Source organism: Cyprinodon variegatus, unplaced genomic scaffold (assembly GCF_000732505.1).
Source record: "Cyprinodon variegatus isolate N-32 unplaced genomic scaffold, C_variegatus-1.0 Scaffold412, whole genome shotgun sequence".
Lineage (NCBI taxonomy): Eukaryota > Metazoa > Chordata > Actinopteri > Cyprinodontiformes > Cyprinodontidae > Cyprinodon > Cyprinodon variegatus.
In genome coordinates, this window is record NW_015150865.1 from 596,335 (window position 1) to 621,642 (window position 25,308).

The window sequence follows — 25,308 nt, forward strand, 5'->3', positions numbered from 1 at the left end:
TGCAAACCTGATAATGGTTTGAAGGGTAAAAAAATTACCGTTCATACTTTTAAGGATGGGGATGTTTAAAAAGACACCAAGTCTATTTTGATCTCCTCAGAATAACACTGTGCTATACTGTAGTCTGGAATTCTTTTACACTAAATCAAGTCTGTTAACTCTAAAACATTTGAAACTATTCCTCTAACATCCACCTGGACTACAGAACAGAACATTTTCATCTGCAAATGCGTATGTAAACATCCGCGTTTCAGTTCTGCTCCCAGCAACCCATTATTCCACAGCAGCTACAGGTAAACCATACCTGATCCCCACTGTGGACCTATTAATGAGTGCACAAACAACTGAGACACATTACAGGAAGACACCTGAGTCAATAGGTGCTTTTAAGCAGCCATGTCCGGTGGTGGTGGAAAAAAGCCTTTACCCTGCAAGTTCAGACTCAAGGGAAGAGCCTGTAATAAAGAACACAAATCACACAATGTAAAGTTAGTTGGAGGTAAATTTGTGTCCCTTATAGAGTCATCGTCTCATCGAATCAGATTAATTGGCAAATTAGCACAGATTGATGTCATAGAGTGAGGCAGCGAAGCCAGGCGAATGCATTAATTTCCTGTAACAGACCATTACCCACAATTGCCACTATCAGCCAACTGACAAAGACCTCTGCAGAGGCGAGGAGGGAATCTCAAAGCAGAGTATGGCCTGCTATTTCCTTTGTTGCAGACCTCGTGTAGATCTCTGACAAGCTCTGCGTTTGATATGTGGCTTCACTTATAGTAATTCATCAGAGAAGAAAAGCATAATGTCTCTCCTAACAAGCCCGGCCAGCTCCCTTGTTTCTTCAGCCGCTTTCTGCCGTTGTTTCAGCCTCATCAGAGGAATGCTTTAATCTAAGCCTGGCAGGATGACGGGAAAAAAAAAAAAAAACTGTGTTTGAGAGAGAGAACCATGTGTGTATTTGGAAGAGAACAGGCTAAGCTTCGAGATGCAGTTGCCAAGGTAACGGCATACAGTACTCTTTCTTTTAGACCTGCTCAGCTTCCCCACTCTCTCTCCCTCTGACGATAGGTAGGGTAACATAAATACCAACCTTGTAAAGATGGGAGATGAGAAGGAAAATGATGAGATAACTACGAAGAAACAGATCAGGTACAAAACAAAAAAAGATGAGGAATGACAAGAGCGGGAAAGGATGATGATGCTGCATATCAAGTCACGGCAAATGTCACACAGCCTCCACTGTGGCTCGAGGTAGCAGAAGTTAACAATTTTAGCTAAAGAATGAGACATACACCGGTTTAATTAGGTTCATGCATCATGATGCTTTGCTGATGTCATGAAGTCAAGTACTGCTTGGGAAAATATACTGTAGTTCTCCACAACTGGATACAAAAGGCTCTGTAGAAAGTGCTAAATGTAGACACAATCAGAGCACTATATCACTACTCTAAATCAGAACTTGTTTATGCCTGTAAAGATAGCATAGGTAGGAGCTAACATCATAACGTAATAAGATAAAAATAAACAAAAATTCTATCTGACTGCTTGATTTTTTGTTTTTTTTGTGATTTTTTTGTGTTTAATTGAAGAGCAAATTTGAAATTCCTTATTCTGCATCAGTGAATGCTTCAATTAAAACATTTGTATTAAAGTAAATAATGTTTGGGTTATATATAAACAGGATTCTTTGACAGAAAAAGTAACAAAAACAAATTTATGTAAATAAACATTTCAATCATTTTTTTAAATGTTAAACTGATCTGAAAAGTATTTAATTTTATTGCATATTATTACAGTAACCTGAAGAAAAAAAGATTTGTGTATTTATCGTTATTTTGGGGCATTACAAGCCCATCTGCTCTTTTTTGTTCTGATGATATTTTGATTTGAATTCAATAGTGATGGTCATTAATGAGAATGCGAATCCTCAGTCCTCTCAAGACGGCTATTAAAATTTTGATAAATAAAAAAATGTTCTGTCAGTTACTGAGTGACAAGTCCCAACCTTTAAGCATATAAAATATGTTGACAAAAATATAAAATTAATTGAAGTTTTCATGTGTCATTTAGTAGCCATTGTATTCCTGTTAGTCAATCAATCTATTCTAGTCTAAACGGAAATGTATAGTTTAACCACATATTTTGAACAGGGCTACAGATTAGAACTCAAGCAGCATTTGAAATCATACCTTGATGTCAGTTGTTTAGAAAGCTATGTTTATAAAGCTGCTATATTGAATTGTTATCTAGAATACTTTATTAAACTATGTTTGGAGGTTAAAACATCCTGCTGTTTTAGTTTTTCTAGTGCCCACACCATTTAACCACTGTAAAATGTAGTAACAGGTAAGTTGGCATCTGGTATCTGGAATACGTAAGCTCTGTTATAAATTTGCTTCCCTTTATCCAGAAGATAGATACTAAGACATTTTTATATACCACAGCAGTTAAGGATGAAATAAAATTTAACGCAGTAATTCAGTATCTAATGTATTTTATTTGCTGGAACTACGCTGTTGCACTGTCCAGCAGTTCATCACGGTATAGTAACTCTGGCACTTCTGTCTGGAAGGCAGCAGATTCTCAGTCTGGCATGTCGACCCAAGTGGTCCGAGGTACATTGCTCCCTGTCAGTGAGAGTTAAAGTTGCCCAGAGAGAAAGACACGAGACTCAAGGACACCAACCTTACTCAGCCAATACTGATCCAAACACACATCCTGCCACCGACACTCTGACAACTTGAGTTAACACTGATGAGATCCACTCGGGCACCACTCAGAGCATTCTTTATTTACCAACTACTCCCTGTAAAAAAATGAAATCCCTTTCTTGATACTATAATAGATTTCTTCTAAAACAATAACACTACAGCTTCAGGAACAGGAATCCCCTGCTATAACATTTAAGGTTTTTTTCCAAATTCCTGCTTTACTTATAAGTCTGAATCTCTAAGTTTACATAAGAATTGACAAATTACTTATTTGAAAAACAGCACACTACATATTGTAGTTTTACTTTTGAGCTTATGGATCTTACAAATACACCAGATATATAGTATATATCAAGACCTTTTTGTTCATCTGATGTGTCATCGATGTTACAACATACAATAAGAAAGAAGCACTTTGTGATCCATGCATAATATAATAGTGAAAGAGTAATATACTTTATCGTTTCCATGACAACCTCAGATGAGGCGTCTTATTCGTTATCAAAAATTGCCTCAGGGTCAAAGAGCTCAGCTTGCTAGAAAGCTTAAAATTGGATTTCTATTTACATTATCACCCCGAAAGATATATTTTCAGACACGTCTTCACAGATTTGGAATATTACAAAAACAATGCATTCAGTCATTTACAACTGTTTTTAGTTTATATAATAAGTCCTGTCATCATAATGATCAGCTAATAATGTATCTAGTGTTAGAATTTAGGCAGTATTGAGAAGTACCTGGACAAACTAAAATGCTTGCTTAATAATGAATATCTAATAGCTGAAAAATGTAGTTTTATAGAAGTGTGTGAATGTGTTTCTCTGTTCTCTTGCAAAATCTACACAAAGAAAACATTATCATTCTACACTTGAGCGCAAAGGCAGTTGTCTTACCTCTCTTATCTGTCTCTGTAAATGCCGTACACTGCCATACACATACAGTATGTCTTTTTCCTTCTCCTCTTACGCTTCTTCTTTGGTTCCCAACTCACACAGTTGATGCTGTGATGAATGACTAAAGGCAGCATTGCTGTGCTGATGCAGCTCAGCTGTATACAAACAAGAGATTGGAGCGGTAAAACAAGAACATGGGCGTGGAAGGGGCTGAAAAGGCATCATCAGGAATCTCCGGGGTAGGAAGACACATGATGGCAAGACAAAGCTTGTTGGCTTGTAATTGCTCTGACAAAGCAGTGCTTAACTCTTTACAACCACAAAAATGACACACAGCGAGCCTTGCCCTACAAATGCTTGTTGTTAAGCCTTCCCTTATTATCCATAATTGTCAGAATGTCATCCAAAACAAGCCTTTAAATCATTTATGTTATGTCACAACAGCAGATTTTTTTCCACAGTTTAAAAATTATTTATTTGGGTCGACTTATTTTATACATTGAACCAACAAACTGTTCCGGACGTTTTAGTTTTATTGAAGGATGAAAATATGTTGCTCCAGCTTTGATCCATTCCTGCAAGAAAGTTCTGTAAGACTCCCTGAGGCTAGCATGTATTTGTCTCAACAAGAAGCCTCAAACTGTATTTCAGGTAATGAGAGACTGTCGCAACAGTCCCGCTTTTCAAACCAGAATCTCCAGCATGGTAATTTCTATGGTAAATTTGTTCCCTGTTGCTTAGACTCCAGTCTCCGCTGTTTATGGCTGTTGATGACATAATGATGGAAATATAACCACAAAAAAAAAACAGGTTGGAGCAGTTCTGTAATGCTGTCCTAGGCTGTTCTTAAATTGTCTTTGCTGTATAGCCATAGACTGGGGTGACCAGATCTTAAAAAAAACAAAAATGTGGGACAACTAGGATGGTTATGAGGGACAAAGCATGAAGGTTTTTCAGCTGTGCATCTTCTTGTGACTCACTTTTACACTGTTGCTTAGAGTCGTTTTCCCCTAATATCAAATTTAAAAAATACTTTGCCAACTTCACCAAACACTCTTAGAATCATCTGTCACTGGCCTCAGCTATTAAGCACTCTGCAGTCTTTGTTGTGGCTGTTCTTTTACTTTAAATGTAGTTTCCATCATATTTTGTATTAAAATCCTAGTATTAGGAGCAGCTTGGTGTTGACTAGGGTTGTTATGAACATTTTGGTATCAATATTAGTACCATTAAGTATTACAATACTTTTTGGTACTTTGTAACAGAAAAAAATATAATTACTGACAAAAATAATAAAAAAAAGAAAAAATAAGCTTTTTATATGCACACATTTTAAAAATTAAGAAAATATAAAACAATTCAAAAATCAATATTTTAGTAGAGTGAGGGAAGTGGATGGTGCTCATTGTGCTCTTACATGACATGATCAGCTGCAGATACAGGAGACCAATATAACGCAGAGAAAGACTGCTCTCTCTCTTCAAGCAGAGATTTTTTTTTTGTGTAACAATGATTCAAACATATATATCAACAGCAAGAAGCCTCATGCTGTATTCCAGGTAATGAGAGACAGTGACATGTTAATATATATATATATACAGTATATATATATATTTACATCCTTCCCCTCTACCCAACTTTCTCCTTGTCCTCTCAGCGCCGTTGCTACGCTGTGGCGGCCGCTGTCCGCAGTGCTGTAAATACTAGTCCCAGCCAAATGGAGTATTAGTTTTAAGTCAAACCTAGGGACCAAATTAGAAATCGATCAAAACTAGTCAACTATTTTTTTAAACTTTTTTTCTAATTTGATCCAGTCAAATGTGGGACGGCAGAACAGAAGTGAAAAATGAGGGACTGTCAAACACAAATAAGGACACAAGGTCAGCCAACTACTGTTAGATTAGCTCAGGAAGCGGTGTGCCAACTAGAAACAGTCAAAAATTATTAAAAAGATACCTGTTTTTGGTATAATTTTTTATTTCTATGACAAATAACTGAACTCGTGTCTGAAGGAGAGTAATAAAAAACCAGCAGACCCAACAGCCATGGCAACCTGCTTCTGATTCTGTGTAATTGAATCATTAATTGATAGGGGCTTGTTTAACATAGGAGCACTGTGAGTTCAGTCATTCATTCTGTTGGAAACATGATGTCAAACCAGTGGACCTTATTAAAAGATAAAGATGAAAAAAGACAGGGAATGTTGAGCATTCTGGCTGTACAGCACCCATTTCTTAACCTTGGTAGAATCATTGTTGTGTCTATGAACAATTTAGCCTCACTTGAAAATTACATGGAGAGGAAAAAAATAAAAATAAATGTAGAACAACCTAGGGAAATGAAAACCACAAGATAACTATAATTCTAATTGGTTAAAGAAATAATCTAATAACCTCCTCCAAGACAATGAAAGCAAGTCTTCAGTTCTGCTATCGGTGGGTACTGTAACGTTCAGAAAGCTCCTACATGAGACTAAGCTAAAGGCCCCGGCATCCTTCGTAAACTGTGCGCAAATTGTGAACCATGCAGAGACTGCACGTACAATTCAGCCTTAATTGTTGATGGTACCTCTTATGTCTAAATTCCTCATGACAAATACCTTCTTTTTCCACACTGCCATTGGAACATCATGAGTTTGCTTTCTGGCTTTACAAAAGAGAAAAGAAACAAAGTCTAGATGATCTGCTTCACCATTTCTTCTTACACAGTACACCTTGTAGTGATGCAAAGAGAGTGGCTGCGATGCTGCGGGTCATCACAAATGGCTTTCCTGCTGAGCAGTGTTTTGTAAAACTGCAGAATAAATTGAAAATAATCTGCTTTAAACAAAGTCGCATACATAAGAACACAAAAGTCAGCGCAAATATGTGGGAGCCTTAACAAGCCCTGGTAAAGGGAAACCTTTGAAAAAGCCCCCTGTCCTAAAGAGGCTAGTGGTCAAAAAATTTAAATAGATAACCTAGAAAGACCAAATGCACAGTAAACTGAAGGCAGGTGAGGAACTGTGATGAGCAGATGTTTCTTACTCTGTGGTATCAGCCCTATTTACCTATTTCACATACATGGGGATCACAATAGTGCGAGAGGTCAGGATCCCTCTGTCCTTTGGATACAGTAATTAATAAAAATTATTAGATAATTAATTAATTAAAGAACATTTATTTATATAATATTTCAATTTTCCATTTTACAATATAACATTTCCACCATTTTGGGGAAGTTTAGCATCTTATTCCTTAGCCACATCAACATGCATCAACTGATTCTCAGAATGGTTGGGTTCCTGCAAATAGCCTAAAATATTATTGCCTTCCATTTGCCCAAAGGACAACCAAGTCAGAGCAGTAATTATGCCAATATATAATTTTGGATTTCAGATGAAAGACCTTTTTTGCCAGTAAGTCGCAAGTCAACCACAATGCCGGAGATCACTTTGCAAGGCAAGTTCAAAATTCATTCCAAAGACATTTTTAAGTGCTTTATATGAATTAAACAGTAAAATAGATGGAAAACAACAGCAGAATAAAAGAAAGTTAATATAAAAACATGATAAATGTAGGAAGTAAAGCAAACAAAAACGTTGGACCACAAACTAAGAGAAAATCTTAACCAAACATGGATCTCAAGGGCCTTGAGCGACGTGTTGATGTGTTATATAAATAACCTCCACTGAATTGAATTCAGTTTGTTCTATCCAGAACTATCCAGAACTTCTCACGTGGCATAATGTTAGGGCCCCCGGTTAAAGCACCTGAAAAAATGTCTTATAAATTCCTTTATGCTTAAGGTTACAGATCAAACATTATTAATGAATCATGTTTAGGTTGCCAAAATAAGGTGAATCCTATTCAGTGATTATTGAAGTTCCAGCAACCAAAAACAAACCACATATTAAAAAAAATTGTTGTTGCCTCAGTTTGAGTCCCACAGAAACACACGTGTCTCTAGGATTTCAAAGGCAGCTTGACTGATGTCCCAAACCGCTTGAAGTTCTGCTTTAACACAGCACACACACTTTGTCTGATCCTCATTTTGCATTTCCCTTTGAAGGAAAACACATACATACCACACATGCACTCCTACACAACAATCTTTTCTTTCTACCCTTTGATTTAATTTTTGCATCAGCTCTGTTCATTTTCCTTGTTTTTTGTCTTTATGTACCAAAGTCATATAATTATAAATACCTTTTTTTTGTCTTTAAATTCTTCTTCATCTCAGCTCTGTCATGTTTACAGTAACCTTGTCCAACTGGCTCACTGTCAGCTGGACCACACTCACAGATTGCGCTTTATTTGAAGCACATATGTGACTCATTTGAATAAAACGGGTGAAATCTGTGATTTTAATAAAGTCAAATTAGTAGAAAGAAGCAGGATTCCAACAAATGGCAGACATTCTACTGTTCACTCATTTAGGTCTGCATCATGTCAAAAGCATATATATAAATATCAATAATAGGTAATAATCTTTTCATACAATATACCTACAATCAAATAGTTGTTCTGAAACGTAAGAAAAAATTCAACATATAAACAACACATACATTTAAAAACTATCATTAAAATAAGCAGCATAGCTGCATATTCACTGGATAATGTTGAGAATATATTCCATAATTCCTAAAAATTTGACAGGAAATTAATCTATAAAGTCATGACAAAAATGAAAGTCCCCATGATTGCTAACCCGGCCATGGCATAAACTGTGCAAACAATCACTTCTTCTATAGGGTTTAGGAGGAAATATAGAAGCCAGGGTGCAGATAACAAAATCGATTTTATTAACTGATTATTATCAAATGTGACGACCTCTATGGTAGAGGGCTGATGATTTAAGCTTCTTTTATAGCCGCAGAACCTCAACCAGAGCACCTTGTAGTCACTGAACTGACAATGAGCTCATCTGTATGCCAAGCATTTGTCCAATGTGACAAGCCAGTCTGACAGATGGCTTCACAAAAACAAGATCATCAACTGAACCCTGAAGAGAATGGCTGAAAGAAAAAAGCAGTAAAGGTATTTCAATGGCCCAGGCAAGGGTCCAAGCATGAACCTAACTTAAATCCTGTGACGCTGTGCAGGACTGCACATCTAAATGTTTATTAAAGCAATTTGGACCAAAATGTATCCAGCACAATATTAGGCACTGATTATTTTACAAAGAAAGATTCTTTTTTTGCCCAAAATAGAATACTGAAAAGTCAAGGGATAGGATTTAGTCTTTCTTGTTTTATATGTTAAGTTTGTCCTTAAATAAGTTAAATAAAACAATAAGGAATGGCAAAATAACAAAACAAGCAGTTAATAAGGCCTATATTTAATAAAGGAATAAGAACTCTTCTTATCGGCGAGCAATTAAATAAAAGTAGTGTATCTGGCCATGGTGTCAAGTAAACCAAAATGAAAGTTGTTATATCCCAGAGTTGACGTTTAGCCATCATTCAGCAGAATGATGGTGTGCCAACTTCTATCTGGCTCTGGTATTCCCTATAAGATTTAAGCCAAAGCTTTTTCCATTTGTTGGGGTTTTTTTTTCTTCTTAGCTCTTAAAAGCATAAAGAGGTGAAATGTTAGAGTTCTGGCATTTCAGCTGTTAGATGATATGTAATGAATGAGCTTTAAAATAAATGGTTTCACTATATTTTATCATTTGTTTGGACTTCTTTCAAAGTGTCTCAATAAAAAGTCCAGTGTGATTAGGAAAGATTTGTGTTCTCACATTGGACCCCTTTGGAGCAGAGCCTTCCAGGGCTGTCATACAGAAGCTGAAAGCCTCTTTCCTTGACTTTTGTCCTAATTACAGCTAAATGGATTCATCCCAGGCAACGGTAACAGATTACACTAAAAAGTTCTAGTAAATACCTTAAATTTCAACTGTTAGATAAACAGATGGGTTGGTTGTGAAATCTATTTCATCCCTCAGGAGAGTTGCAAATCATACCCCCTGACTGTGTTGCAAGCACTGACACAATGTCGTCTTTGTTTCAGTGTAAAGTGAACTTACATAGCTTTACTTTTTTTCTTTAGATCTGGCAAGCTTGTTTTGTATGGCATTCAAGCACGTCATTTTTTTACTTTCAGGGGAAAACCAGTGAATATCTGTAGGGTTTGGGGGAAAGAAGAGTGTATAAGCAAAAGAAAAGTATGCTTTTATCTTTTGTGGGTCTTTTTCATGAATTGTTAATGGTGTAAGGTCAGTTCATGCTCAGAATTCTCAAGACAAAAAAATCCCATTTTCTGTGCTGAGTTCAGTGCTGTGAGCTTCATAGAAAACCTACAATATGCAATTATGTCAGCCCAAACCTCCACGCATTTATTAGAACTTTATGATTCACCAACAGAGTGGTTTTATAAGCTAGCTTTAAACTTCTCAACAACGTCCTCTCTGACCTGCCTACTGTGTTCTGATATTTTCTATACCAATTGTTGACTAAAGTTCCTCTGATGACATCACAGACAAACTGGAAATAACCCAGCCATACCATGATAAATAAATATATTTCCTGCAATGACAGCTTTTTATACCTATTATTTAGTTATTAATAATTTTATTTAGGAGTATCATTACAACAGAGTATGCATGTAAATGCATCTGACACAATGTTCAGGTTATTCAAAAGGAAAAAAAAAACATGGATCACTTCCTTTTTACTCCACAGTTCCATGCTAGCTTGTTATTCTATCACATATATTCTTATTAAAGCACATTAATACAATTAATTAGTGGCTTTAACATAACAAAATGCAAAAATTGATGGGATAGGCATATTTCTATGATGTGCTGCATGTGTAGATTTATGGTAATGCTCATGCTCAGCTGCAGATTGCGAGAGAATGTCCTTGAAACATGAGTCCTTTTGGCTACGGTTAAAAAACATCCACAAGCCTTGGTTATATTCACTGAGGGAAGGCCACAAGTATTCGCTTAAAAAGGTGCAACCATTTCATACACACAGATCCTTGAAGAGTTTTTTTTTTTTTTTTCTAATTGCCTTTCACCCAAACAAATCGCAGAGGATGCCATAAATCAACTGAAGGCCAGGGATGCGAACAACGCCTCACATTAGCACTCATGTTTTCACTGTTATAGCCATATTTTTTGGCTTTGTTTACCTCCATTTCTTTACCTCCAGGGACTGATGAGGTGGCAGCACACAGGGAGCATCACTGACGTCCCTGCAAGGGTTCGTCAAATGTTATTTTGATGCAAGTTAAAGGGATAGTTTCCAGTTTTCTTTCATAATTAACCGCTAACAGTGACAGTTTTTGGTTTACTGGTTAATGTTGCTGACTTCTGAACATATAATGTGGGCATCTATGTTATTGTTGCTTGATAGCATGTTTAAAGTGGACCTGCTGACTGACTCTGGTACTGCCAAAAGTCTCTTTCATTGCAGTTAGCATAGCAGGAAATTTACAACAGTCTCTACTACAAATGTAGAAGATTAATATCTGCTAATCTTGTATTTTATTCCATAGACGTAGACGTTTTCAGAATGAGTTGATCTTAACTTCTAAAACTGGCTAATTCATTGGTTGGTTTGACTAGATTTAACCATACCCAGACAGGCCATAGGGAGAACGGGGAGAATTCCCGATGCGTCGGCCTGGGAATTGGCCTGGGATTGGCCTGCTGGTCTCTCAATTGCTTTTTTGTTTTTTTTGTTTTTTTTTTAAGTCTGCAGGTGCAGCAGGGGCGCGTCAGAGACACAGTAGCATGAGATGTGGGTATCTTTTCAATTAACTCCCGCCCGAACTGTCCCTATCAACCACACAGACAGCAGAATGTGGAGGAAGGGGTGTGTGACGTGTGTCTGGGCCGGTGTTCTGTCAGATGAGCATACTAGGTCAGACCAGCACACTCATAGTCAATACCCATTTATCCCGTTAATTTATCCCTTTAGTTTAACCCTGTTTATCCCTTTAGTTTAACCCTGTTTATCCCTTTAGTTTTGTATGAAAAATAAACTTTAAACTACCTCAACAGGCATGTATCCCTTTAGTTATGTACAAAAAAACAGGTAAGACTGATCTCACCTAAAAGTTTTTTTTTTGTACATGACTAAAGAGAGACAAAAAAAGGTGCTGGAGGAGGAGGAGGAGGAGCCAAATGAAGAAAAAAAGAAGAAATGAGGGGGAAAAAAACAGTTTTATTGCAACAAGTGACATGAGCACTACCAAACACTACCATTAGACAAAAATGGCTCTCAGGCGTAAATCTGGCTTTCTTGGCACTAGAGCATATTTTAATTTTTCATACCATGAGTTCCCCTCTCACTGTCCAAAAGTGGAACATACAATAAATTAAATGACTTCATATTTTAGCTTAATCTTTTAATTTGAGCATTTAATTTGTATAAATGTATGCTTTCCATGTCAACTTTAAAAAATATGTATTTTGCCTGGAAGTTAGTAAGGAATCAAAATAAATACAAAATAAAATCTTATTATAAATCTGTATTTATAAAACTGGAGGTCCTATGAGTAACTCCCTTATAATCACATTTAAACTTGATGAATTGGGAATAAAATTTATAGTCAGAATGACTTAATTACTTTTACTTTGTTTTCATCAAGTCACCTGAGCTGCTTTGATGAGTTCCTAAAGCCCAGTGTGAAAAACAGCTGATACAAGACTGTTCTCTACATCCAGTCTGTTCCTCTGCTTGGTTTGGATGAACTCAAACATATAATAAAAACACACTTTTTGGTTGATAAAAGCTTGTTTAATTTTTTCAGTTGGGTCCTCAGAAAGCAAAACAGATCCCAGCCCTGTTTTATTTTACTACCTAAGAAATCAGTCATGGCATGACTCCCGGTATGAAAAAATCTCCCAGTTGGCCCTGGATTCAACCATTTAGAAACATAAATATACCAGTAAGGAGCAGTAACAGAAGATAGTCTCTGATTTTAGACAAATTCTATTCAATGTTACCAGGTTGGATTTCACTTCAACATGCTTGCTTGAAATAAATTGAGCTGCAATACGTACTTGTTTAACGCCATACACAAGCACAGTGGTGCACCTCCATAGTTATTGTAATATGCATGAAGGGCTTTATCTATTACCAAACTGAGCACAAAAAAAAGCATAAAACACAAAAATAACATGCCAACAGGATGTGGGAATCTTTCCTAAAAAACATTTTTTTCTAACTAAGATTTTAAAAGTATAAATAAATAAATAAAAAAAATTTGATTTACCTTTGCACTTTTAACCTTTTGATATGAATTACTTTTCCCAAGTGGTAGTTATTCATAGCATGAGCAATTATTTTCTCTTTTGCAAAAATGGTAAAACAAAAGTTTCCATCTACATATCAAAGGCTTTTTACAAGAAATGCATTAAAACATATATATTTATGATCCAATAAGAACAACCTCTAAAAGGTAAGACACTGCATCCACACTATTTTGGCACAGAAGAGCCTCCTGCTAGCCCCCTCTGGAAGCACTCTGCACCAGTTAAACACATCCTGCTGCTGCCCGACTAGCTATAGCAGCACTCAGCTCCTGTTGGCTAATGGACTGCTTTAAGAGCTGGGGGGGCTGAGCAGTAGTGCCAGTGGCTGGAGTGGGTGAGTTAGTGCACGAGTGTTGTGTTTCTTGCCCACACCCCCACCACCAAAACCACCCACCGTTTCTACCCTGAGCTTTCGTATCATGCGAGCTGAGCAGCAGGCATTCACAATCCTTTTGGCAACAAGCCCTTTCACATTTTCCAAGACAGAATGCAGGGGAAATCTATAGCATGTCTATCTGAAGCACTCACAGTCAAATGCAAAATACCGCAGTGGTTTGACAATGTGAAGAAAGGACACACAATAGAGGAGACAATGGAGATGGAGCCTCAGTGAGCCACAACTAAAAATCAATTTCATACACAAGCAGCCATTGCACAGCCTCTAGGATCACTCTCTTTCCCTATCATGGCCCGGTTGAAGCTTGCTCCTCGGTACTGGGGAAAAAAGATGGCAAAAGGCCACACCATATGGTGCTGAAGGTGGCAAGTGTATCGCTCGGCAGAAGAGCCGCTCTGGGAGTGGAGGGACCATGTCCTTCTGACTAATTAACATCTGATCTGCGAGCTTTACTCTTGACTTTAGATGAGGACGTGAGGACCAAAATAATGTATATTTCAGGCAGCTTCATTTAATGTCCCCCAGAGCCCCCCCGCCCATACCAACTGTGATCTGATCGGCCTAGAATAATAAGCAGTTAGTGTGCCGTCAGCAAGCAGCTCCATTATAGCTTGCAGATAAAGTTGGGCAAATCTCCGGTGGTGCAGCGCAGCAGCAACACTCTATAATAATAGTAGAAGCCATCACAATGACATGCAATTATCATGTTAGACTGGCTTTAAGAAATCCTCAGAGCATCGGCTCCTGAAATGAACTTCAGCGTGCTTAGCATTTATATTACACTTCAATAGATAAAGTGTTGGTAGGTGGGGTTGGACGAATGTTTCCCTTTAGACATACAAGCGTATGGAAATTAAATTTAATAAAACAAGCTGTTAGCTACAGGTATCTCTTAAATTAGAAAGTTAAAGTATGCCTTTTTTAATATGTTTGAGTGGTGATCAACAGAAGGGACACAGTGTCTTACATTTGATTTAGTATGCTATACAAGACAACACCTTATTTGTTGAGTAAAATGAAAGAAACCATTTAGAGGTTTTAAAAAGTTCGACTCTGCTGTCAGTCTGAAGCTTCTGTTCCGATTCTCTTCAGTGAGTAGCCAATATATCTCCATATTTCTGGCTACAAAAAACTCCAGACAGCCTCCATGAGTAAAATTTAAGAATAATATGATAAAAATCCCTCCAAAACAGCAGACTGCAAGCTACGTAGCAACACTAGAAGCCAGCCTTCGTAATTAACCTGCTAATGTTAGTATGTTATAATTATGTTTCCTCCATAACTAATAGAATGATTATATAGGGTATTTGGTGTTGGTCCTTAAGGTCTCTGAATAGGGTGTGTAACATGGCATTTAGGCTGAAAATGGCATATTTGCTGTTCTATGAACCCTAATGCAAGCCTGGTTAAAAGCCCCAAAATGAAACAACAGGTTTTCTTCCTTTTATGGTATGATCATGAATATTTAGATGAGCTCTGCACTGATTAATTGGTTAACAACCAGCAAAGCCGCTGAGCAAAGAGGCATCATAGCAACAAGCACTCAATGAAACATCAAAATTGTTGATATGGTAGGGTGACCAGACGTCCTCTTTTTCCCGGACATGTCCTACTTTTCATACCTAAAGAAATGTCCAGGGGGGAATTTCAAAATAATCCGGGATTTTGGTCGACTACAGGGCATCAGGGGCTGGTCCGGGAACCCCGGCAGACGGGGGCAGGGAGCCAGCAGGGGACGGAGCGACCAAACCCGATCCGGTGACGGTAGCCTGGACACTGGTGACTCCTTGACCCCAGTATTGGGAAGCAGTATTGTAGTATTATTCAGTCATCTTCAGACAGACACCCTTCGGTTTGATTATTAGGCTCCAACCTTTAGCTGGAGGACTCTCACCTTTCTTTGTGAGATGTGATGGCAGTCAAATTAATGCTTAATTTATTTATTTCTCTGTTTTTTCAAATAGTATTTCTTGTAGCTTTCATATGGAAACTGCACAATTGATAAACTCTATGCAACAGCAGGTCTAAAAATAGCCACAGATAGAAATGGGCAACAGCACACGGCATAATACACTGTGTCATTAATTTTTTAATACCAAGTCAAACATGAAGTAAAGCACTTGGGTGAAAAATACAATTGATCTCTATCAGCCGCCGAAACTGCAACATAAATCTGGGAATAATGTGACAACTAACCTATTGGTTCTCCAACTGTAAAGGTGAAAACCACTGGGAATTTTGCACCTGTTTTGCTAAGTAGTCAAACTAAGTACAAAGAGAAATGCAAGCTTTTGTCCAGTGATTTGCACAACCATTTCAGCTCACTGCATTGTATTTTTTCTTTCATGCAGTTAACAACAATTCACCCATGTTGATTATTTAGATATATTTGAATGAACTATAGAAATCTCTGATGACAAAGGTGGTATGGTGTATCAATTTGTAATAAAATGATACTAATAACAATAAAAAAAAATTTGAAACCATTAATTGTAAAACATTCTTTCCAGCAAAAGTTGATTTAATTTCTGATCTAAAGGAATCAGCTTCAAGGTATCAGCAATAATCTTTGGAAATCAACTCTGTCAATAATCTAAGTGGGTTAAAAGGTTAATGAGGCAGAGTGAGAACATTCCAGACGGTTCTTACCAGTAGAGTATATACTTCAGAACGTCCTTGGGAGCTAAATCCCTAAGCATGTTAAATATTTCATATTGTGAGAGTACAACAAGAATAACAAAGGTTGCAAGGAGAAGCCTCTAAACCCTGGTTTAGACTCTTGACTCTGCTGGTTTTAAATTTGCATCAGAGCAAAGAAAACCTTCTAGAATAAATCAGTCAGTCAAAAAATAATAAAGGAAGACATATTTGGACAAAAGGCATAATGCAGTGGTTTGTGTTTTATTAGTAGTAAAACCTGTTATATACCCAGTTAAAAATACTGTATTCTTTAACATTTCAATATTTTTTTGTTTTTATCAAATTGGGCTTATCAAATAGGACTGTTTTATAGTTAAAACTCTTGTCGTAATGTTATTAATCAGAATAACTGAAGGTTAAGAATGTGCAAATGAAGGCTAAATGTTAAAGTGTTTGATGGTTGATGATCTGGTTTGCTTGGGCATTTATGACTTTTTATTCCCTGAAAATTGGCCTTCTGGAGTCAACTCTTTCAGTCTCTGTCATGATCACCAAAACTGCAGAAATAAAGTGGTGCTCAAAGTGACAGGAGTCTTTTATCTGCAGTACTGTGCTGTTTAAGTAAAAAAAAGAGAAAGCTGGATGCACGTTCTACCATTTTTCAGCAACACACTGTTATTTAATAGATAAGCATCTTAATTCTGCTCAACAAAGTATTTGACGTAGTGTCATAAAATGTATTTTACAGAAATAGAGTGAGGAAACTGCAGGGTGCTAAAAATGTGTTGCTTTAACAAAAACTGAGCGTTTATTGGCTGCTTGTGAAAAATCCCCCCATCTACACATGCTCCTTGATGCCATCGATCTGTCCGCCTCAAAGTGACCCCTGATTCTTGTCACAAAGAAGAATCATGCCGGGCAGTTTGTGGTCAGCCTCAAGCCCTGATCAACATCTGCGACACAGTCGTCTGACATGGGCAGAGAGTTTAATGCCACAAGGTCAGATAAACACAGTGCAATTAGAGGACAGGCAACACAGGGACTTAACCATGATACTCAGACAGCTACAGCGCTGCATGAATTATATAAAACAGTCTAGAAGGATTTACTTCAAGTTGCAGGATTTTATGTAAAGGATTTTATGTGAAACCAACAAATGGCAGTGCGTAACTGTAAAATGGAACCAAAATGCAACTGGATTTGCTCTTTTTTGTCCTAAAAAATATCTAAAGATCAGTATATATTTACATTCAACCACCTCTACTATGAAATGTGCAACTCATCCTAAAATCATCTTTTTTGCTGATAGGCAGTATAAATTTGAGCCTGGTGGGTGCTATATAAACACTACACTTAGAAACGTACACAGTAAGTACTGGGTAAGGGATATGAGTTTTTGTCCATGAGTGAATAAAGCCAGAACTAATTTGGTAAAACTGACCAGACAGTTAATGGGTTGGCCATTGCTGGTTTAAGAGTTATAAAGATGACCTGGAAATATACTAGGACGAATCTGCAAGTGTAAAAGATGCTAACTTTCATTCAACCCATGAATGGGTCCCAGGAAATGTCTGTTATAAGGGCTTAGTGTTAATGTGCATTTTCTTTTACAATTTAATGCAAGATATTTTTATTCCCCATTTTTCTCAAAACCATCTTATCTTAGTACAACCTTAAGTGTTTGAACATTGGCTATTGCAGGAAAATGTACTTATTGCTGCAGAGCGATGATGCTTTATACATCATCGCTCTGCATTCAGGAAAACATACATCTCAGTCAGACAAACACATTGTAATGAATCCTGCTTTCCACTGCTGCCACCACAGTACTAACTCTAGGCATCACTCAAGGCAGCTGGATACTTATGACGTTTTGTGTCCATGAATATCCAAGTAAAATCAGCGGACACTGCGCAGACAGATGTGCATGAAGCAAAATGTTTACACCCACATACCCAGGGTCTCACTACTTGGCTCAGCGAATAAAATTACTTCTTGCAAGAACAAGTTCTCATGCCAAACCATTTTAAATGAGACACAGAGCAGATAAGGCTCACCAGGCCATAGATGGCAGCAATACCATGCTCAGACCAGCCAGTAACAAGGACATGCAGCATCACAGTCACTCACTACGCCTCACTGACAGGTGTGCAGTAGGAGAAGAAATGGTGTAAGGCACTCATCTAAGCCGTTTCTTAATTTACAATTTACAACGCGAGTATGGACTTGTGTCCTCGACAAGTATGTTCTTGAGAAGAACACAGGAAAGTTTGGACTTGGGGAGAACATGAGCATGCAGCATAAATATGGGTCAATTGGAACAGTAGTGTACTCGCGATGTCACCCCTTGTCGGCTCGTCTGGAGCTGCATTTCATCTCATGTTATTAATAGTCTTTAGATAATAATAAATTCTTACTTTTGTCATAATAATATATATATATATATATAATAAAAATAATACATAATAATAATACATAATAATAATTAGCACAGTCAGATAGACAAAAATCAAACGAAACTTTTGCCAAATAAAATAAAGACTCGCCAACAGAGCCAGCGGTACTTCACACACAGCTATGCCGAGAGAGGGCTGCTGCAGACGGGCTAGAATTAGACGTCGCTGCCGTTAGCCTTGGAGCTTCGCTGGTTGCCGCGGTCCTCTCAACTTAAAGATTTTTTTTCAAATTAAACATTACGTCGGTAAATGGGCCATATAGTGAAGCTTAAAAGTATAACGTTCTTGCCTTAAATTATCCTAAAACGTACTTTTATAGAACAACGGCAACAGAAAAGAGAACTTTTAACTTAACACTCTGAGCTCTGTGATCGCTCTCCTGGAAGCTGCTGCTGCTGCTGCTGCGGTGCATGCTGGGACAACAGTCCATCTCAAGAACGGACAAGTCTGCTCTGATGCATACTCGCTAAATAGGGAGGGGCAAGAAAAGTATCCGAGAACTTTGTCCTTCTTGGTTTGCTGTTATTGTGAATTGGAACAGTACTAGGGTTGAGGCTAATGACGTCTCACAAGTACACGAGCACATGAGAACGCACAAGTACACATATTGAGAAACGACCCTAGATTTTGCTTCTTTTGGTTTTGTAAAGCTAGTAGGCAACTTTTCCGATAATGCCATGGCAGAAGGGAAAATGGACGCAGTTGTTATGAGAAATGTAGGAATAGGTATGATTTACTATTGAGGCTAAAACCTGCACAGCTCACAGAATGCCCACAGTCCATTCAGGTATGTGGAAGCCTCAAGTCAGCTTAAACCGATAAATGAGTCCACTAGGCTCCACAAAGCCTTATTTCTCCACAAAGAAATAAGCCAAAATAAGTCACTTCTCTAGTCTTACCCAAACTTCATAGCCAAAATGGACAATAGTATATGATTGGTGAATAGTGTCATTCTGAACACATCATCCCTGATGATTTGCAGGGAGACAATGCAGGGCTGTGGTTGAAGATTTTTTTCAGCCTGGAGAGGGTAGTTATGTCTCAATTTGATGGGAAGATGGAGAAAAAAACTTTCAGAGATTGCAAAAGACTTGAAACTGGGGAGGAGGTTTAACAACCACAAATATACAATCAGAGTTATTACTGGTTTACATAAAGAAATTTCAAGTGTTAGAATGGCCCAGTCAAACTCAAGACCTTTAATTTAGAATCTGTCCTAAGATTTATAAAATTCATGTTCTCATATGCTCTACATCTAACCTGATTAAGCTCCAGCTATTTTGAAATAAATAATAAGGGATTTAAATTATGATTGAAAATTATTTTCAATCATAATTTCAAACATTTTCCTGTAATAATGATATACTTTGTGTTGATCTGTCACATTTAATTACATTCAAAATACACAAAGGTTTGTGGTTTTAACATGTGAATTAACTTCTCCCGAGCATAAATTACACATATAACATAACTATTTAAATATATTGCTATTATCAGATGGCTAGTAATCACTAATCCTGTTTTAAGCCCATGAGTATTTTCAAAATTTTCATAAAAGACAAAAACAGTAAAATGAAGCAGGAAAGGAATTAAGCTTCTTTAGTGATTAGTGACCTAAAGAATCGACTAAGTAGCATGGATGCTATTGAGGTGATTCTGTGCTGGGTCGTGAAATGAGTGGACAGTGTGGTTGTTTTTTAAGGGTGACCGACCTGAGCATTTTGGATGTTTTTCCTCTACTTTCTCCGAGCTATAACAATAGGTATTGTTTGAAAGGGCAGCCAATAGGCTCTCCCTCATCTTATTAGAATTCTCTCTTGCATCTCTTTTTGCTTCACCACTGAAAACACAAATTGAAGATGAGATTGACTCGAAAAGCTATTTATTTTCCCCTTAATATGCGTGTGGCACAGGTAACAGCACGGGAGTGGGCTGTTCCCGCTTTTGGTCCCCTCAAATCTAAAGTAAGCCCACTTTTCCTCTTGCTGGGCATCTGAGAGGATGCTGAAATCTCACTTAGATAGTCATAAAAGCTATCAAGACTAAGATATTCCTAGGGACCTCATTATGAGGATCCCACTTCCATTAAAACTCGGATCTGAGGTTTTTTATATTCTGTGAAATCCTGGTGCTCACCCGGACTGTGCAAAATGTCAGCAGTAGCAGTCACGTGACAGAGAGAGGTGCAAGAGGCAAAAAGTTACAGCGATTGTTTAATGATGGTGAAAAAGAACCGGTATTTCTATTTCCTCTCATAGCACTGTTTCAGTATAACTCATATTTAAAAGCATTCTGAGTTGAATTTTTTGTTCGCAGGAAAGTGAATAATTTCATCATGAGTATGTAAGCAATATAAATATCCAGTTTAAAGATGAATTTCAAGAGTTAATAACACGTTTATTAATATTAAGTTCCTCCAATCTGTACAGGTCAACAATTATAAGCATACAGGCTAATATACAGACCTACATAAATTTGTAGTCATCAACATGTTTGAATATTAATCAGGATGGCTAGTTTACCACTGTTCTGTTGAGAACTGGTTAATGCTACGTTTAGACCACAAGTGCTGGAAGCAGCAAAAAAGCTTCTGCTTCCTCATTTTTGATGCTTGTACACATTAAGGTCCGACGCACTTCAAGAGCATCTTTGCCGCTCCTGAAGCGCATCCAGTATAGTTTGTCCAAATGTCACCGATGCTTCTGCTGCAGCTGTGTTTAACGGCAGAGAGCGGCTTTGCTATATTTGCTGTTATAAGTGGGTAAAAAGTAGTTTAAATATGTTTTCAAGTGAGAAAGTCCGCCTCAAAACTTCATCTGTACAGTCAGTTCATCAAGAGTACGATCCTGCCTTCAAATATTATTTCACTGTCGGAGCCGCTCAGACCCCATACACTCTGTATGGTGCTCTGTCACTAGGAATCCCTTTCAACGGCAGCCTCTGGCCTGGTCGCCTCTTCAGGGTTTTCCGCTAGTGTTCGCAGCGGCTGGAAGGCATTTTTCATCTACGTAATCCAAACTGCAGGCACCAGAATAATAAAAGCTAAAATATTTTGCCGACAGGTTTCGACATAAGTTGCTTTTACAGCGCGTCCTGTGCATCAGATGCTCAGAAGCTCATGAGGCGCTGCTTCAGCTGCTTATGAAGCGCTGCTTCAGCTGCTTATGAGGCCCTACTTCAGCTGATCAGACACGCTGCAGGACCTTTTGCTGCGCCTTGATGAGCGTCAACCATTGACTTTGCATGTAAACTAGCTGCTTCTTCTGCCTCTAAAGCGTGCGGTCTGAACGTAGAATAATTCTTTCGTTGGTTGGTTTAATGCAGGGGTCAATAATTTTAAGCCCAGTCCAAAAAAATCTAGTAGTGTAGAGGAAGGAATCATAGCTCAGGCATCATATAGGCGTGCTTTGTCAGTTTGAAAAATCTGTTTATTTTTCAGTAGTTTGTGTCCAGGTTTTGACCATCTAGATGTTGATTTAAATTGATGTTTGTCATTCAGTTTAACTTTTAGTCAACTGGAAGTGAAAATGAGCTCTAGTAATATGATGTCTCCACCCTGTTTTACAACTGGCTTTATGTTCTTGTTAATGTTACAGCTCAATCTGTCTTATCTGCCTTGAAAGCTTGTTTACAGAATACATTTGGACTTTCTTTATGGACACTAACGTACTTCAGACACGCTTAAAAGTGTTGGATTTGTAGTGTCTTTTGATTGCAACCTCTAAGTCCACATTGATATGAAAGCAAAGTGAACACAAGTCTTTGAGTCCATGACTGAAAACCACCTGAGATGTTCCAGGCTAGCTCCTAATCATCCTATCCAGTTCTATTTTCTCGTATTTTGACAGCTTGGGTTGGATGGTAGATATTCAGCTGCTTTTTACCATGACATTGATGCCAGACCTCTACCACCTCATTTTCAAAGACAAAGACTAAAATATTTATAAAAGCTGTCGTTACTTTCAAAAATGCTTTTTTTTCCAGTAATATTCTCAATTAAATCAAACCACATTTGTAAAACTGCATGTGTACATCTGAGCCTTTAACTGAAATTTAACTGAGAAAATCCAAAATCGATACAAGGTTGTGCTTCAGTTTCTTCTTTAAAATAGTCTTGTCTATTATCTTGTATAATCATTCCACCTCCGAAAATAAAAGATTTGAATTTATCTGTTTTCTTATGGGAGTAAACGTCTCTTGTCTGACTTCAGCTCTGTTGATCCTTAAGATATAGTAAATACAGTTCTGCGTTCAAATGCCTCAGAAGCTTTGACAGAAATATTTCTTATAATACATTTATAAGGTCCATGCCACAATTTAACCCCTGCAAATGATTCACACAATAATGCTGGAATTGAATTTACTAGCCAATGAACCTTAACATTTGGCTGCCGCATTAAGCTTAAAGCTGAAATCTTAAATTAAACTGTTTTTTGCTGCAGCAAGTTTGAGTTGAAAAGGTCTCCTCTGACTAACTGCAGCTATTTAGGATTAAAAATGACTCCTCTTTGCACTCATTAACTGCAGCATTGCACATTCATGCAGCGCCCCTGCCTTAAGCATTTGGATGAAATGGGCAAACTGCCCCTGAAATGAGTCCCCTCAAGTGTGACTGCTGGTTTCAACAACAAAACGTAACCAGCAGATTTTTCTGCCTGATTTTTACTGATATTCTTCTGCCTTTAAGCTCAGAAGCTACTATTGGCATATCACCATAAATATCCAGTAGTGAACAATAGCAGTTTTGGCATATATAAACAACTTTACAACTGTAGATAGAAAACTTTGAATCAATTTGACTGTATGATCTGCTGAACTGTAAAGTCCTTTGAGATTACATGTGTTGTAAATTAGCGCTATATAAATAAACTGAATTGAATTGAATTAAACCTATTTTGCTGCAAACTTGGCTTTTCTGACTAACAGTGGTCCCCTCACCTGCTCCATGAACCTGCACACCGACTGAAAAATGATACATGGGAGTCACAAACATGCGCATGGAATAAATATACAGCTCAGACAGCTCAGGGGATAATATGACTCAGATTTGACTTTGGATATTATGGCACACTCAAACAAACACCAATTTAGTGGTTGGCCAGTGTTTAGATAAAGGCAAAAATGGCCTCTAGTCACCTTCCTCCCATTGAGGCAATAACAGGAACCACTGCAGCAATGAAAACCAAACAAATAATCTGTCTGTGTGAATCTATTGAAAGATTTCAATGGAATGGATTCAAAGTGCACAGTCAAACGTTCACTAAGGGACAATTTCTAAAACAAAAGAACTGGTGGACAGAGATCTTTGCACTATTGAATGTTTGATTTGGTCATTTCTGATTACTAAACCCTCCTTACATACAAACATCTGGGATGTGCTGACAATACTCTTCTGTCTGGCAGGCAGGAAGATGCTTAACGGTAGCCATTTTGATTATAAATTACATTTTTTTTAAAGTGAGTGAAAGCACAAAAGCCTCTACGACAACTGTGCTAATCATACTGACCTTACAAAGAGCAGTTCCTCTAAGCACTAAATGCTAAAGTTTACCATAACTCTGAAATAGTTTACTCTGTTTTGAAATATTTATTATATTGTTATTGCCTGCAGAGCCGTGTCATATCAATTGCTTTTGCATACACACAGTGTAACCTTATCTTTGCTTTAAATATACTTATACTGTATATCATTAAGGATCAATCAGAGAAAGGGTTCTTAAGGTGATGACCCTTTTTACAGCAAATGGATACACAACCAAAAATCTGAACAGATATACAGAAGAGCTTTGCCTTTGCATATATTAGATCATTTAATTTCAAATGATCCTGCAGAACAGAAGGTCTACCCAATAGCTTGAAAGATTTGACTGAAATTTCTGTGAGGTGGAAAGAGATACAGTATAGCTCTGAAACCCTAGAACAATTAAGGAAAGCATTGATTATATATACTATAAACATTTTGACAAGGTCGTATAGAAAAGCAGTATCCTTATACTTGTTAAAGAGAAATTGGATCTGCAAACATTTGCATTAGCAGGTAAGTTTATCTCAGATAAGTGCATCTCTGCTGCATACAACCATGTGTTGAGATGCGCTATGTCATAAGTAGAAAAAGAAGAGCCAATGTTCAAGAAAACCTATAAAAGGGTCAATGTTTGGAAAACGAGCCCACTAAAGGGTGTTTTAAAAGAACTCTACTCTTGTGAAAAATACACAAACATAAAGAAATGTGGAAACCATCAGGACATACAAAGTACATAACTACCTTTGAAATTTGGTTTTCTTTTTCCACTAATCCATCTATATCCCTATTCTTTTGAAAAGCTCCAGAACAAAGCCATCTGATAATGCCTTAGCATAGTGAAGTGGGGCAAAGTGACATCCATTGCACCATAACAAATGATGTTGCTAGATAAAGGCACACACATAAAATACCAATATTTGTTTGTAGATATTGTTAAAAACAAAGCTGCAACAAAACAACAATAAGGTTATATATTCAAACTATTTCAACAATACCCCATGTCAACGCACTATTCCACTAATGTTAGGGTGAACTAGGGTCAGTACAGGATGGACCCTCTTCCTTTAAAACAGCACAAACATTGTGCATTAATCTAGATCTTACATCACAGCGCCCCCACACACACATACCCTCCCACCACTTCCCCCCAATGAGAAACCTGCAAATCAATAACAGCAGGCATTGCACATAATCTCCTTTTTAATATGCCTGTCCTAAACCAGGGTTGTAATTGGAACCATAAGTAAAAAAAACGTGCCATTTATAAAATCTATCAATCTGTACTAAATAAGGGCCGATCTGGAACCTGAATGGATGAATAATTAAGGAGGAGGGGGGTCTGAGTGCTGCAGGCGTGCTACCCATAATCCATCTCGATCATCAACCCATTAAATTATCCAGCAGAATGCTCTGCGGCACAAGCAGCTTCTTACCA

General features: G+C 37.5%; 1 protein-coding gene across 8 annotated transcripts in view; it reads right to left on the reverse strand.

Moving 5' to 3' along the window:
• LOC107093192 (band 4.1-like protein 1) overlaps window positions 1–25,308 on the reverse strand; it is a 122,911-nt gene that overhangs the window by 65,386 nt on the left and 32,217 nt on the right. Inside the window, exon 1 of one of the 8 annotated variants that reach the window (XM_015388068.1) lies at window positions 3,611–3,727. The exons of the other annotated variants lie outside the window; for them this stretch is intronic. The gene's annotated coding sequence lies outside the window, so the exon portion shown is untranslated. Of the gene's footprint in view, window positions 1–3,610; window positions 3,728–25,308 lie in introns of those variants that run through there. 8 annotated transcript variants of the gene reach the window in all.